Source organism: Monopterus albus, unplaced genomic scaffold (assembly GCF_001952655.1).
Source record: "Monopterus albus unplaced genomic scaffold, M_albus_1.0 scaffold57.1, whole genome shotgun sequence".
Lineage (NCBI taxonomy): Eukaryota > Metazoa > Chordata > Actinopteri > Synbranchiformes > Synbranchidae > Monopterus > Monopterus albus.
The window spans coordinates 1,275,769-1,286,487 of NW_018127937.1; the positions used below are offsets into that span (position 1 = coordinate 1,275,769).

The 10,719-nt window shown below is 43.3% G+C and overlaps 1 protein-coding gene across 1 annotated transcript in view; it reads right to left on the bottom strand.

The window, feature by feature from the left end:
• The window catches only part of large2 (LARGE xylosyl- and glucuronyltransferase 2), a 163,424-nt gene that overhangs the window by 140,456 nt on the left and 12,249 nt on the right, over positions 1-10,719 (bottom strand). The window contains exon 2 of the mRNA XM_020602643.1: positions 2,859-3,034. The gene's annotated coding sequence lies outside the window, so the exon portion shown is untranslated. The remainder of the gene's footprint in view (positions 1-2,858; positions 3,035-10,719) is intronic.

Here is a 10,719-nt window from a genome sequence, read left to right on the forward strand (position 1 = left end):
GGGTCAAAAATGTGCAAAATCACTACTCTGTTTTAGCTGTATGTCCATTTTTGTTTTATTCATCTCACACTACATAATAGCGGCTGTGTCTTTTTTAAATAGCTGTTTCGCACCTCTACAATTACTCAAACCTAACTCAAGGACATCTGTCGTGTTTATGGGGGCGGGACAAAGCTTCTGATTGGATAACCTTTCACCTAGAACTGTCAAATCGAGTTTGATGAAAGCCGGTATCTATACTGTGTGTAATGAACACTTCCTGCACAGATGTGCTTCACATTAAGAGGCTTCCAAAGGGAATCACACACTTTCCTGACAGGCTTTTAACTTGAAACATCTGCAGGAAGCTTGACAGAGATTTTTAAAAAAGACTAGCAAAAGCTAGCAATGCAGGAGAAACAGGAAATTCAAAGCAGCTACGTGGTGAGTATGACATGACTCTGTTGATGTTCTGATGAAACAAGTGGGAATCTGCAACACTGTGCAAACATTTAGGCACTGGTATATTTAGATTCTTCCTCATCATGAGGTGTCTGCTCAGTCCCAGACTCGCTCTGACACTGAGCCCAGACATCCACCAGGGTCATAAACATCTATGTCCAGAGACCAGAAGGACCAGGAGTCCTGCAGCAGGTGGTCCGGCCCCCACAGAGCCCCGACCTCACATCAATATCAGAGTTGGTCTGGGGTCACATGCAGAGACAGAGACACTGAGACAGCCTGAATCCACAGGAGAACTGTGGCAGCTGGAACAAGCTCCATGTGTGCATGTGGGGCTGGTTTAAAGGCAAAGCGGGTCACAGCAAATACTGGTCTGGTTCAGGTTTTTTCTTTAACATGCTTCACTGCAAGTACCTGCCATCTAAGCAGTAATACAAGACAAGGCACCTGATGTACCAAAACAAACATTTCAGGTGGAGGTGAACATCTCCATGATAAAAATGTTTTTGGTAGACTACACTTTATGAACTGCAGTGCTTTTAAACTGAGAACAGAGCAGAGCGCTGCACAGAGCCTCGTAAACACCAGCACAGTGGTGGTCACTGCCCAAGCACACCCTGACATGTGGACTACAGCACCCCCCACCCCCTGTTGTGTCTATCCTTTCAGAGAAAACTGAAGCTATCTGGCTCTATCATTCAGGTTAAATGAAAACTGACCCTTTACGTCCAATGGACTCCATCAGCAAAACAGCTTCTCCAAGTTTTCATGTTTATCTCTACTTTTCAGCCAGGTGTTTTAGTTGAAATGTGGCTGTGGAGGTGGTGATGTGTTTGACACCAACACCTCCAGATTTTCAGCAGCTTGAGTTTTCTGCTTCTTTTAGCTCCTCCGGCACTAATGCGGCTACACTTTCTGCTTGCAGAGCACATTCAGTGAAAGTACAGGAAGTTTTTTTTCTTCACTTTGTGTTGATTTCAATCTTCCACAGCAGCAGTAATTACTGCACTGGTGCACAGTGTACCCACAGTGTACCCATGTGGTCCGAGGCCACCGAGGCCATATGACAAACAGATGCAAGTTAATGAGCTGTAGCTTCTCACACTGCAAATAGATGGATGGATAGGTAGATAGTAGAAAAGGTGTGTTTTCAAATGCATCAAATATTAGTGTTTTATTAGAATTAGGGCTCAGTCCACCAAAAGCTTTAATGCTCATTGTAAAGAAAACCAAGCTCAAAGACAGACGAATGCTGAAGTCCAGGTTGTGAAGGTGTAGTCATGGTGCAGTGAATGAAGTAAATGCAACCACGTCATAGTTAGCATGCTAACATGCAACCAGTGGCAATAATAACATTTTAGGCCACCATCTCAACTCATGCTAACACCTGCTAATTAGTGAAAAGGGCTGAAGCTGCTGCAAATGTCATCAGTTATTCTGGTATTTTGACATTTTGACCTGATAACAGCACTAGGGGAAAAGTCAGGGGATCCAGTATAACGTACATTTCCACTGAAGTTTTATGGCAACCCACCCAATAGTTGCATCGCTATTTAATTAACAATAAAGAAACAAACATAAAGATGTCACCCTGCTTCTGGCACTACATTAAAAGTTATGAGATCATCATTACGATTCATCCTCTGGGGAATTACACTTTGTGGCAGCAGTTGTTCAGATAACTGGAATATAGTGGAGGACTGACACACAAGACATCACCGTCTCCAGATTAGCGCTATTATAGACGCCGTGGTGAACGTTAAGCTGCCTGCAACATCATCGAGCATGACTGGTTTGGTGGTGGGTCAGTGATGGTCTGGGGAGGCAAATCCCTGGAGGGCCGCACAGACCTCCATGACATAGCCAACAGTGCCCTGACTGCTGTGAGGAACCGGGATGAAATTTCATCTAGATCTGATTGGTTTCTGGATCTAATGTCCATTTAAAGGCAACACTGTAAACTCCATTTAATGCATATCTTCTGTTATAACTTGGCCTATAATGAAGCTAGAACCCTGACATGTTGAGGTAAGATGTACAGTATAACTGCCTGTCATACTCTGAAAGATGACCTGGATCTGATCCAGATCAAGGATGTTAGGACACATTTTGTGTTCTTCTGGATATCCTTTTTTCACAAAGGACCCATCTGCATGAGCGGATGTTGTGCCTTGGTGGAGGTACATGCACTCTCCGAGTGCTCTTGTGCATTGTTTAGCACTGCCTTGTAAATCATCAAGAAGAAGAAAAACCCACGTTTCCACTGCTGTTCACTCCCTTTTGTCAGTGCCACAACATTTCATCACATTACACTTTCTCCCTGCGCTTTTCTGAGTAAATAGCTGATTTACAGCAACAACCAGCAGCTTAAGGATCATATTTTACACCAACTCATGCTCCAGTCACAGGAAACTTACCCTCATGCTCCCTCCAACGCTGCAATGAGCTCTCCTCCAAACACCAGGAGGCTCAGACCGGCGCCATGCTGACCCTTTAATAAGAGGCTGCACCTCCCGAAGCTCTCCATTACAGACAGATGATGCTGCGGGCGGCAAAACTCAACTTTCCTCCTCCCTCCCTCCAGTGTGACAGGCTGCAAACACAAACAGAGACACACGAGCAGTTTACGTGTATGTGTGTGTCCTCAGTGTTGTGCTGTGTGTTAGCAGGGAGTTCGGCCTCTCTCTGTGAAAGGCCCAAGACTCCACCTGTTGGAGAGACTGAGGTGGTGCAGTGACGGGAGGGGGTCTGAATACAACACACCAGAAACTGTCCCACAGCTAAACCGTTGACAGAAATCTCTGGCTGTTAAACCAGACCGACAGCTACGGACGGACATGGGCAGCATCTGATCAAATCCGAATCCTTCTGAGTCTCTTATCGAATTTGTTTAACCAAACCGTTCAGTGGTGAAAGAGGACATCTGTTCGTTTCACTCAGTAACAAAAGATAGAGCTTAATATTTAATCTAGCTTCTTCTAATAATGTTAATACAACTAGTCACTGTATTTGTCATACATGAACCAATGACCAGACCAGAACCCTGAGTCATCATCAAACCTCAGCAGAAACCCAGGAAAACACAGCTGAGTTATCAGGTGCAGGAAACAATCAATATGACTCCCTATCAAATCAGCTGGGAATTAAACATGGCTGCCAGACGACCCCACACACACACACACACACACACAGTGGGTATGAGTTTCAAACCATGTAGCATTCTGACAAGTGTTGACTTTAATTATACATGATGATGCTGAACCACAAACACGACAAAGCCAATTATAGGAGATGCCGGCATATTAGCACAAATGAAAGATTATTAAAATACAATCATGCACTCAGTCAACAAAGTGTGCGTGTGCGTGTATTTGTAACCATTGTCATGTGTCTCAGTCTTTGTATATGTACACACCATGCTTCTATCACTGACGTTACTGAGCTCAAACGATGGCTGTCTTTTCTCGGCATAGTGTTTGTGTGTGTGTGTAACCACACTGCCATAAACAGCATAACTCTATATAAGCACTTTAATGAGTGGGCTGACTCAGGGAGGGAAACATAACCTTCACTGTGCATTAATCCCAGTGAATCTATCAGCTGATACCGAGCACATTGCACCTGCTGCAGCTGATAAGAAAACCTATCCTCACAGAGGTCACAGGTTAAGGAGGGTTAATGAGTTTGCATGCTCGCTGTGTGCAAGAGCATCAGCAGCTGGTGTTAAAAGACTCATAAAAGTATAAAAATATTACTCTCCTTATTTACCTTATCTAATATGGTAGATTTAGAACTAATTCAGAGTCAGTGTGGGCAGGTTCACTACAAATCCAAAAAGACTACAGTCCCTTACTGTGGTCAGATACAAAAGGCTGCAGGTTGTGTGTGTGGGTGTGTGTGTGTGCGCTGTGGTCTGCATCCATCACTGTGGCAGCGTCAGACCAACCAATCTCCTCCCTGCCTCTTCTCATTCCATCACACTCGCCCAAGGAGCAGCTTCATCAGCCACCCAGCTTTCATGGAGACGCCCGTGTGTTCTCTGGCTGAGATGGACTAACTGAGGTTTACACTGCTCCCATGTGACCTGAAGATACCATCTACTGTGTAGGTTTCCTGTTCCACACTTTTGTGCCACCCATGCCACCCATTGTAACACTCTGTTCGCAGGCCTTCCACGTGCTAAGACTAAAACTCTTCACATGGTTCAGACTGCTGCATCTAGAACTTTAACTAAATCCAGAACGTTTGACCACATTACACCAGTTTTATACGACAGACAAAGTGGGTCTGCTCCTTTAACCCTGTCTGTTCTCCATCCACCCATTATCTATATCCCGTAAAGGGTTAAGGGGGGGCTGGAGCCGATCCCAGCCAACATCTGGACAGGTGGCCAGTCTATCACAGGGCTGATCATCTGATCCACTGATAAGGTAAAATCCTAATTATAGCTGATTTAAAGACAGACACACAACTCTTCCTCCTGTCTGTCTGGGCCTGGTTAACCAGAGGCAACTGGCTGAGACGCACCTTAAAACAGAAGTGAATTCGTCTAAAACTGTACCGATCTGAAAGAGAGATAAACAACTCACACGTGGAGCATGACAAAAAATAAGATGCACAGAGTAATGGACGATATTTTGTGGGTTTGCTCTTGTTATTTATGCACCTTGACATTAACATATCTTTTCAGCTTAGCTGGATGCATCTAAGAAGTTTTAGAATTTGGTCTAGATATCTAAAGATACATAAAACTAAATATTCTACAGACAAGAAAATGTGTAAAATTAGTAGATTACATCTTTAACTTCCAGTCACGTCAACTTGAAGGCACTGATCTATTTTGTAAGAAGTGACACAAAAGAGCAACATTGCACCATCCTGCCTTTTACCACAGTCACATATTCCACTGATGAACTGCTGTCACACATTGATTTACTGATTCAGGAGCAGCCTTCAGACACAGAAGAGCCAAAGGAAGAAGCTGCTGCATTATCCATGTGGCTCACTGATACGAACACAGATCCATCAAGGCCTGTTCTGCTCGCCAAGGACGCACGTGGAGCCGCTGCAACTACATGTGTGGCTTCAAAGCTGGGTGTGATTTTTCATCTTGTATTCAGCGCACGGTGACCGCTACATAGTGATTTAGAGCCAGGAGGCCGTCCAGAGTCGTGTCACTGTGGCACAGCTCGGACTGCAGCCACACAACAGGGCCCGTCCTGTAATCATGTGGTTTTATGAAAACGTCCCCGTCGGGGTCCAGGAGGTCGGGCAGGAATCTGTCTTCGTCATTACTGTGGTTTCAATGTCTAGCTGGTTATCTCTGTACACAAACAGTACATGCACTCAGAGTGTGACACCTTCGACCGGTGTCGGTGGGCTACAAGAGGGACAGGGTTTGTTTTGAATACAAACAACCGAGTAAACTGTTCATCGTAGGGCTGGACTGTGATGTGACGTGTCCACTATCACATTTTACCTAACAAAGGATTAATTATTCAAAAACTAATGATCAGACTAGTCAATAATGAAAGGTGTCCGGCCTGTCTGGGACCAAAACAAACCTGATCACATGCTCCTTATGATCAAACCTTTATCCAGATGTCACCAGCATTCTGCCCGGTGTGGCAGTTTGACACGTTTCCTCATTGCTCTGCCAGTTGTTTTTAACAATATAGGTTCTGAACTGAGCGTGTTCAGCATCTCTATGCATTTATCTCATCCTGCTGCATGCACAGTCATTCACCTCATAAACAGTGAATGTGAAACCAGACCAGCGCACGACGACCTGCAGCCTACATCTACATACAAAACAGTGTGAGAGCAGGTACTAAAGTCCTCCTCTATTTCCACCAGCTAATGGGAGGCCCAGCCACCCACCCACGCCCGCACCTGATCTGAGAACAACTTCCCCTGAGATTATTATGCAAATTATCACATTACACACACACACACACACACGCATTGTGATGTTTCCATGAATGAACCAGTGTGTGATACACAGCCCCATTAAACACAAAGAGGGTGTGATGAAGCCATCAGAGGAAAATCACCTGACAGCGTCCAAGTATTTACAGTCGCCTGATGCAAATAATCTCGCACATGGTGGCACAGAGCAGAGACGACTGTTTAAACCTAGAGGCAGCTGGATTTATGTCTCTGAGTGGTGCAGTTAGGGCTCGAGCATCTCAGCTAAACTGTCTGCACACGCGTTTTAATGCCTGAATAAAAAACTCTGGAGCCGGTAATGGAACACATAAGAAGGCAAAACAAAAAGGTAAAAGTCAGGGGATGAGTAATTGTATCTGCTCCCAAACAGAGATAATTATTCAAAAACATTATTTTTAACGCCGTCTCAAAAACGTGGCTTTTTTCCCCACTTATTTGTAAAGTTTAGGTGGATGCTGCGATGTTGAAGGATTAGGAGTAGCACTGACTAGAGCAGGTAACGTGTAACCTCTGTGGTTTTACCAGCATGCCGTTAATCTGAGTCCAATTTAAGTCTTTACAGTCCAATGACCATAAATCATTTAGTCCTTATGAAGTGACTTTAGTGTGGTTTCAAAACCTCAACACCATTTCTATAAATCCATCAGCTGGTGGTGAATTACTCCAGTAACTCGTAAACTGTTATCTTAATTACATGGTGGCAACATAATTACTAGCTCAGAAATGTTTGGATCGCCAATTTTTACTCACTGAATGAAGCTGCACCGTTATTCCACATGTATTAATGGCAGCTGAGCTGGTTGGGTTGGATGGTAGGTGAACAAAGTGCACGACCGTCACGGACCGTCTGTGGTTTAAACAACAAAAGCTCTTTGGTAAAGGGAAAGATAGAGGTTTGGTTAAACGTCTGAAGTCACTGAACTGTTCCTGTATTAAACCAGACCACCTCCTTTATCTGACCTGAACCGAGAGCTGTGACAGAGCCACTGCGACTGGAGGCTGGACTGCAAGATATGTTGGCAGAAAACAGCTGTCGCCTGTGAACATGTTGCTGCTACTTTCAGTGTCAACATACACTCACTGGCCACTTTATTAGGTACACCTCTACCACTTCAGTGCAGCACTTCCACCTTAACATTTGTGTGTATGAAGCTCAATATGTTTCAGTTTTTGGTGAAACTGTCATAAACGTTCAATTATAAGTTTATTATTGAGGTCACAGGTAAAGGTGGGCAGCATGGTGGAGTAGTTAGCGCCGTCGCCTCATAGCAAGAAGGTTCCGGGTTCCAACACGGGGCCTTTCTGTGCGGAGTCTGCATGTCATCAGTCTGTTTCCTACAAAACATCTGCTGCTGCAAATTAGATGTATATAATACGGTGGCCGACACGGTCACAACACATGCAAAAGACACAACACATGCAAGACACAAACGCGGTATTGAACAAAACACATGCAAACGGAAAACGCTGCATTAACCAAAAAAACACATGCAAGACAGAAACGCGGCATTAAACAAAACACATGCAAAAGGAAAACGCTGCATAAACCAAAAAACACATGCAAAAGGAAAACGCTGCATTAACTGAAAACACATGCAAAAGGAAAACGCTGCATTAACTGAAAACACATGCAAGAGAGAAAACGGAAATAGGGGGAGCCCGATCGCAATGATGGGTTCATCCCAACATTAAGGAAGTAGAAGAAGAATAAGTAGTGAATACTACCGCGAAAATTAAGAAGAATACTACGGCAAAAGAACTAGCTAAGCTAATTTAAGTTATTATAAGAAGAAAAAGAACAAGAAGAAGACCACGGGGCATTTTCAAGGTTACAGAAACGGTACGTTTTCCATTAAGTTCCTTTTTAAATAATTGCCCGTCATCTCTTACGGTACTATAAAAGAGCAACAAATGTACCTAGCTAAGGATAGTGTGCCACAGACTGTGTTTAACTCTTATTAGCTCACGTTAAACCTAGTAACTCGGGATAATAGCGTTAGCTAACTAGTGTTTCTGTATGGTAAGCAGCGTAGATAAAATGGATAAAAAGGTGCAGTGAAATAACTTTTATTTTCAATATATATAAAGTATATAACAGATTTTGTGCAAATCAGGTGTGCAATTTCAACGTTAACTTTAGTTTTCTCTCATATACTGTACAATCTCCTTATATTGGACCTTTCCAATTTTAGTAACTCTCCTCTTCTTCCCCACCACCACAGATGTATTGTCCATTCTGCGGATCTGCACTGATAGCGTCTCCTGCATTTTGTTGTCTGTGTGGCAGAAACATCAGTTTTTTAAATGATCTGCCAAACAAAGTCCCTCCTGAGAAGAGGAGAGTTACTAAAATTGGAAAGGTCCAATATAAGGAGACTGTACAGTATATGAGAGAAAACTAAAGTTAACGTTGAAATTGCACACCTGATTTGCACAAAATCTGTTATATACTTTATATATATTGAAAATAAAAGTTATTTCACTGCACCTTTTTATCCATTTTATCTACGCTGCTTACCATACAGAAACACTAGTTAGCTAACGCTATTATCCCGAGTTACTAGGTTTAACGTGAGCTAATCAGAGTTAAACACAGTCTGTGGCACACTATCCTTAGCTAGGTACATTTGTTGCTCTTTTATAGTACCGTAAGAGATGACGGGCAATTATTTAAAAAGGAACTTAATGGAAAACGTACCGTTTCTGTAACCTTGAAAATGCCCCGTGGTCTTCTTCTTGTTCTTTTTCTTCTTATAATAACTTAAATTAGCTTAGCTAGTTCTTTTGCCGTAGTATTCTTCTTAATTTTCGCGGTAGTATTCACTACTTATTCTTCTTCTACTTCCTTAATGTTGGGATGAACCCATCATTGCGATCGGGCTCCCCCTATTTCCGTTTTCTCTCTTGCATGTGTTTTCAGTTAATGCAGCGTTTTCCTTTTGCATGTGTTTTCCGGTTAATGCAGCGTTTTCCTTTTGCATGTGTTTTCAGTTAATGCAGCGTTTTCCTTTTGCATGTGTTTTTTGGTTTATGCAGCGTTTTCCTTTTGCATGTGTTTTGTTTAATGCCGCGTTTCTGTCTTGCATGTGTTTTTTTGGTTAATGCAGCGTTTTCCGTTTGCATGTGTTTTGTTCAATACCGCGTTTGTGTCTTGCATGTGTTGTGTCTTTTGCATGTGTTGTGACCGTGTCGGCCACCGTAATATAATGGCACTTTCTTGGAGACAGGAAGTGAACTCATAACCAGCATCATATGCTGTCAGCTACACTGCAAATCAAGCTAACTGATTGTGTTCCATAGAAAATTAGAGAAGTGATTACAAGCACAGTTTTTAATTGCCTCTGTTGCTGGTGCAAAGTCAAAGTTAGCTGGTTGTGGACAAGCTAACGTGCTGTAGCTCACTTAGCTTGTCCACAACCACAACTATCCTGCATCAAGTGCATGTGTCTGTGATGTGCACAGGCAGAGGCCACAGAGGATTTGGTGCAATGCGCTCCGTCAGTACAATGGATGTTGATTCTCACATTTTCTGCAGATTTTCATTATTCCAGCTCAAGTATTTACACTGAGAAAAAAAATCTACAGCTGGCCCAAAATTAAGAGAACCCTGATTGTAAGACAGTGAATCATACTTCAGTTAAAAGCTAAGCCACCTGTCTGTCAGTCACACACTCTCCCATCAAGCTCTTCTCTGCCTTTTTGATTTGCACATCATCTGTGACACAGGTAGGTCTTGTCTGACTCATTTGATTCACTGCAGTCTGAGTCAGATGTTACACGTCTCTATTTGCGTAGCCTGTGCTTTAGTGAAGCCTGTCACTGCTCATGCCGTCATGGCAGCAGATGCCTTTTTGCTTCCCTGACTCTGATTTGTTATTAACGACGGTAAGTATTCAGTCAGAACAGTTGATAAAAAGACTGAACAGCACTAAATGCTCAGTTTTTTTGTGCAGCTTTAAAAACAGCAACAGCTTCAGTAGGTGTTCCAATTAAAGTTTTAGGATACATATGGTTTACTTGTGGTTCCTAGAGTCCACAGAAGCAGAATGGGAGGCAGAGCCTTTAGCTATCAAGCTCCTCTCCTATGGAACCAACTCCCAGTCTCAGTTCGGGAGGCGGACACCTTCTCTACCTTTAAGATTAGACTTAAGACGTTCCTTTTTGATAAAGCTTATAGTTAGGGCTGGATCAGGTGACCCTGAGCCTTCCCTTAGTTATGCTGCTATAGGCCTAGGCTGCTGGGGGGCCCCATGATGCTCTGAGTTTCTTTCCCCTCCCCTCCTGCTCTCCTCTCCTCTCCTCTCTCTCCCTATGCTTCTATATGCCACC